Source organism: Myripristis murdjan, chromosome 4, assembly GCF_902150065.1.
Source record: "Myripristis murdjan chromosome 4, fMyrMur1.1, whole genome shotgun sequence".
Taxonomy (NCBI): Eukaryota; Metazoa; Chordata; class Actinopteri; order Holocentriformes; family Holocentridae; genus Myripristis; species Myripristis murdjan.
The window spans coordinates 18,918,520-18,925,301 of record NC_043983.1 but is presented as its reverse complement, the minus strand read 5'-3'; positions in this window follow the sequence as shown (position 1 = coordinate 18,925,301).

The following is a 6,782-nucleotide window of genomic DNA, read 5'->3' as shown; positions in this document are numbered from 1 at the left end:
TTGTTTCAGTATTACAAGTCCCTGTGTCTGTGACTATTTTTATGGTCCAGTGAGTGTGTTGTATTGTGCTTAATTTATTTATGATATTATTGAGTTCATCTGTGAGTGTGTTAAGTTCTAGTAGAGGTCCTCATGTGGGTTTTCAACTATTAGCAGAGTAAGCTGACAGACTCTCTTCAAGCTCCAGTTAGGCAGTTTTTTTTTCTATGAGCTAATTGTTCCTCTGAGTACCGCCGTCTTTCCCATAACAGTGTGGGAAAGCTAGCCTGGGAGTCATTCATCTCACTGAACGATGTTCAGTCTAATGAAATGTGTATTAAATGCAGGGTCTGTAAGTAATGATGTGTGAAATGCCCTCTTGTTTGTGTTTTGGCAAGGGTTTTGTTTGCGAGCTTGCAGCTGATAGGAGCATGATCAGGTGTGATAATTGGGTGAATTATTGCATCTTGTGTCTGAAATAGTGTTGAACTGCTACTTAAGAAAAAATCAAATGAAGGTCAAAATAAATAGCATCAAAAATACATTTATGTCAGATGAAATCTCTCTTATGACTGACTGAAAACAGAACGGTAACAAGTAGAAACCTTTCACATGAATGAAGTGCGAAGCTGAAGTGTGTAATCTGCAGAACACCAGTATCTACATTTGGTACACAACACTCCAACCCAACTCCAGCTGTGTGACTTGGTTGATGGGTCGCTCTATTCTGATTGGTTATGGATGGTGCAAGAGGCTCTGATTGCTACTATGTGGTGGTCTTCTGTTCTGGCCTTTATAGTTACCCTTGCTAGCCAGCAAATGCTAATCTGGTAGTATTACAGGAACTGTACATGCAGGATCTCCCTGTTTTTCCTGTATTAACCTGCTTGGTTTTTTAGCCTGTGTCAAACTTATAAGTCTTTAAGGTTTGTGAATACCCCCTTCTCTGGCTGACCTTCCCTGAATGGGCACTCTTTGATGGAGCTCAAACTCTCAAGAATTTGCATGTGAAAAACCCAACAACAGCCATTTCCAAAGACAATCTCACAAATACCCAACAAAATCCTGCCCTCAAGCTGCAGGACAGGATCAGCGGTGTTGCAGCGGTGTCCAGCCAAGTAGTTGAGTCAGAATCACTTTTTGTTGCAATGCAATCCAATGTAACGCTGTGGTGGCCAATCATGTAAAGGCTGGCAATCAAACTGAACACACCCATAGGAAGAAGAACCTTGTTTTGTCCAATCCAGAAGGTGGTCGTAAAGCTGTTTGCCAATGCCGTTAAACCACGAGAAGGAGAGGAACAACAACAAGGAAAAACCTGTTTTCCTTATAGCATTGTGGTACTCCGCTGTGTGTCAAGCAACAGGGAAGCCACAGCTTGGTGTCTGGGCCATGTGGTGACACACCCAGTGTGTGATCCTGCCTGAACACAGCCTTAGGCGTGAAGAGTTTCAATGGAAACTAATTTCCTGCAGAAGAATTGTATATATATGCCCCCTGTGATTACAAAATAGATATGGTTAGCTTGTGTTCTTCAGCAGGAAAGCTGAACAGCTGTTACAGTTGGGTTTTTAGCACATAAATTGTTGATGGTTTGAGCTCCACCGATACCCATCCACCCTCACTGATCTCAACGATGGTTGCCACCGTTTTCCATGCATCATTTTTGATATGTACGAGTTTACTCCTGTTTATTTTCAATGCAAGCTGTAAAAGACAAGGAAGTTAGAAATTAGGGTTAGAGTTAGAGTTAAAGAATAGGTGTAATCAACCTCTCCTCCATTTTGCAGCTGCCAGGTGCAACTATTGTTCATGGCATAAAATGACATCAATAGTGGAACAAGGAAGAGCAGCTATATGATTCATGACCATGGAAAGTTCAGCTGTGGTCAATTTTTCCTCGGCTGGCAAGCTTGACTGTCAACACTCACCATGTTTCCCTGTTCAGTCAACTCTATAGGACATGAGGAGACCTCCAGTGACTTGTTGATCATGTTGCTCACAGTATGAGAGCTGCTTACTCACCTGTGTCTTAGCAAAGGGGCAAGGGCACCACACAGGGAGAGAGCTACCCCATAAAGGCTAAGGTCAAAGAATATGCTCAGATGGTCTGCAAGTGTTTGAAAGTGGGGAGGTTAAGGATGTGCAGGCCTCTTGTGGAATGGTCTTTGAAGTTAGCTGTTCAAGTGTCAGGTTTACCAGGCATTATCAAAAGAAGACATTTTATTTGACAGTTTGATGTAAATACTACGTAGTTAACATAAAGAGTCCACCTAGCTAAGTAGGTAAAAACTTTTGATCCAAAGAACATTCATGTAGGATTATCCTGCTTGGAATTTCATCCCCTTTCATGGGGTAATTCAATCATCAAGTGGACATTAATAAAAGTCAAACATTTGTAATTTAGGGGAGGTTGAGTTAATTTAACCACAGTATGGATTATTGTCACATTATGATCACTACCACTCAAATTAAGAAGTCATTATTGCATATTATGTTTATGGCTTAGCACAGCCCAAGCAGTAATTATGCTGACAGTAGGACAATGATCACCAAAGGATGTTTGATGGTCCTAATGTTATCTTGGAACTGAGGACTATTCAGTTCATCTGTGTCTTTCAGTTGTGTACAATATATGAGACATAAAAGCTGTGATGTAAAATAAACTGTAGAAGGCTGAGACTATTGCCTTAAATAGTTATATTATTATTTTCATTAAAGTTCTTTGTGAACTTAGAATAAGGAACTTAAAGGGTCTTGTCATACTAGTCTGTAAATGCCTCACTGCATAAAATCTAAGTTGACTGTTTGTTGTAATAACACTATCCGTGACAGATCTGTGCCAGTTGAAGAGAAAAAACTGTTATCTTTGGATATGGTTATGAATCTTTAGTAAAACCGAAATAGGGGTAATGTGTCGAAATGTAAACACTGTTATTCCCCTTTTAAAGAATCGTGACCTCATCTAAGAGTTGTACATCAATATTTGTCTTTCACATATGCAGGAAGGCTCTCCAGGGGAACTGAATTCCTTTGTACCTCCTTCCTTTAAAGTAGTGTACCAAGCTAAAGAAGTTGTGTTAGTGAGCAGACCACTACATGATAATGTGCAGAGCAGAGTGTTTGAACTTGTAAATGTGTCTTAAGACTTAGTCATACCCCATATGTATGCTTTATGCACTTTTGCCTCACATGCCTCATATCAAACTCAAAAAAGAAATTGTCAAAAAAATAAACAAATCAATCAATAAATAAAAACTGCGTATGGAACTGAAAAACTGCAAAAATCATTACCTTCGTCTTAATAATGGTGTATATTATTTTCTCCGCCAGCTGATGACCTGGAGGGGATCATGCATTTGATCGTGTGTGTCGGTGTGAGTGTCTGTGTGTCTGTCCACGGCGAATCTCTGAAACTATCGGGTCTATCAGCCTGAATTTTTTTGTGTACAGTTATGACTGCATGATGAAGAAATTCTCACAGTTGTGGTAATTCAAAACCTTTGATAAATAAAAGTTTGTTCTTGATACGTCCACTTTCTCTGTTCATTCACTGTTTAGCTTGCTTGACCACTGCTGTTCTCTCCCTCTCTCTCTCTCTCTCTCTCTTTGCACATACTGCTGGGCCTATCAGCCTAATATTTGGCCATGTTCACTCCAATTGTGGGTGAAAAAAATCTAGGACATGTGCTGTGGTGTTTGGCGGGGTTTATGATGTTGCTGTTGATGAAGAAAGTCAACAGAACACAGAGCAGACACATGGGGGAAAAAACACTGTAAAAAGTGTAAGAGGCTGTTGTAATCTGTCAACAAGTGGGAGTTAAAATAGGTTCAGTAGCCTGATGCTTCATGGCTGTAAAAATTACGTGTAAAACAGCTGTCACTGTTTCATACGTCAGCGGATTAAAGCCAGGATTATACTTTTTGCATCCGTGAATCCAAAGGGTCCATGTGAGTAAATTTTGCCACTACCTACATCTACAGACGTCTGCATACTGGTGTCCATGTGTATCCCAGATATTGTGACTGCACACACTGTCCACATCTTAGACATCAGACGGAGAGAGGTGGGACTGGGCAAGCCGGTGTGTGCAGTAGGGCAGTCGCTTTTTCCAAAAATCAAGCTCGAACGAATTTGAAATGACACGCAATATGTTTGAATGTATTCTAGACACAATATTTACCATTCTATGTAAAAATAAATTATTTAAAGTCTTGAAACTATTGTAAAATCAGTTTAAGTCCAAACAATATGTGACCTAAAAACAGGGCAGGGCAGGGCAGTTTTGCCTTCCTTATTGGAAGGCAAAACTGTTTCATAAAAGGACCTTTGTCTTAGCTATGTGGATATCAGATATCAGACAGCATAACCCAAATTAACATAACATGTATGGCTAGCTATGGCTTCTCTCTACAAACAGTGATCGTTGCAGCCAGAGGAAGTTTCAGTAGAAACTTGCTTGGCAGAAACGCTTTCTCTTGCTGTATTTTTCATATCACCATGTTATAGATTGTTTTGAACAGAGGTGTTTTACTGTATGTGGTTGTATGTCCAGGGCACTCTGAAAGACCCTGTCTAGCAAGCCGTCATCCTTCCGGGCCACTGCATAGATATGCTATTGTTGATGAGCTCAAGTCCAGCAGCCATGCTGCATACCAGATTCCATCCACAACCTATCTCAGAATGCTGCACCTCCTGGTAATCTTGGCAGTCCCTTGACCTGTGCAAACAGTGAGCTGCTATGTTATCACTGCAGAGTGAATAGCTTTACAAAGGAGTGCATTACATTGTTTACTTGTGCTGGACATGCACATAACGCTGTCTCTCTCTGACTCACTCTTTCAAAGAACCAAACAAATACTTAAGTGTAGGCAGCACACTATTGACATTAATACGCTAGGTTCTGCCGTTGTGACATGCACAGAAACCTATTACAGAATAAAAGAAGAGCTTGATTTGAGCTACTATTGTTATTTCATAGCAGCAAACATAGTATAAATATATATCTTCAAGCTCCCCTCACCTGCCTCTGTAACTTGCCCTTACTCAATATCCTATCTCCCTCAGCATAACTACTTTTTTTTTTAACATACAGTGTTGTCATTACCCGGGCCTTGACAACATGAAAATGTCATTGTTTTTTAATGTAAAACTTAAAGTGTTTGTTTTCACTGCTGATGTGTTTCTGCACAGCACCATCCAGAAACACCCTGGCAATTCAACAATGTAGCCAGCACGGTGACACCTGTCTCTTTGGACTCTCTGCTGATGAAGGCTTTGTTTTCATAGGTACCTACATTTTCTTTGTCTGCACAGCCATGCTGACTATCACTTCCAATTAGCCAGTTCAAGTATATATTTTTTTTTTTTACCGAACAAAGTGATGTTGCTGCTTCCAGCAATATAAAACCCTTCCTAGGTTTCCATAGGTTTTTCCAGTGAGGTTTTTCCCATCACAAGATGTCTAAAATAGCAAATATATCAAATGTAAAGGTTTTCATGACCTGGGCAGAGGTTGAACCACTATTATGTTATAACAACTCACACTGAAGAGGAGTGAAATGGAAATGCATTTACTAGGTTGTGGAAAGTCTACAGATTATTACTTAATTCATTTTCAACCAATAATTTATTAATTTGCTGGAGAACAACATAGGATCATGACGTTCATGATTTGTGACTTTTTTTTCATACTTTATCGCCAAAAGATTTTACCAGCCATATGTAAAATACAATTCACTCATAAACTATAAATGCAATGCAATGTGACTGACAGGATCAGTTCACCTCAAATACAAACTAAGATATATTTGCACTTTCCCCTGCAATCCATTCATCCATCCATCCAGATAGTTTCTGTGTGACTAGCCAAGGTTTCTACTTTGCTGCCATCTTCTCTGTCTCCTTTCAGCCAAATCCATTGAGGCTGGATGGGAATTTATGTCTGGAGCTCAAACCACCAAACATTTAAATGTGAAAAACTTGACAGCAACAGTTCTTTCCTAAAACAATGACATGGAGACTTGGCATAATCCACAGCCCCCGTTAGGAAGTTTCGTTGGGAACTATCTCACATGCGAACTCTATCTAACCCACCCCCCCAAGGCCTATGGATTAGGCCAGGTATCTGTGTCATTGTTTTTGGAGTCAGCTGTTGCTGTTGAGTTTTTCAGATGTAAATTTTTGATGGTTTGAGGTCCACAAAAAAATACCTATGCAGCCCCAACATACTGGGGTGAAAAGAGAAAGGGAAGATTGCCGCAGATGGGGAAAAAAACACAAATCACTCAGAAAATATCTGGATGGATGGACTGCATGAGGGATAAATGACAAAATACCTTTTATGTGTGTTTTGGGTGGGCTGTTTCTTCAAATTAACTAATAGAACACCTACCTATCATTCACTAAACTGCTCATATAACATTTTAATTAGGGATTCATTGATTTATAAGTGGAATATCATCAGCGGCTGATATTGGCCTTGTTAAGTGCCATTGGCCTGTCAACCAATAACATGACATTCAACAACTGCAGGGTCCGATATTTATCCATCCATTTTTGTCCACAGCTCGAGACTAATGGTGTCCCTTCCAAAAAAAAAAAATGTGTTTGTGATGGATAAACACCTTACACAGGATGCTGTGGGACTAAAGGTGATATTTCAGGGGTGTTATTATCATTATTTGTATGCCTGTTACTTAGAAAATGACAAATCGGATCAACTGTAAATATTAGCAGCTCCAACCAGTGTTTTCCATTATTGAGTGCTGACTACAAATAAGCGTCTCTTCTTTTGCTCTTA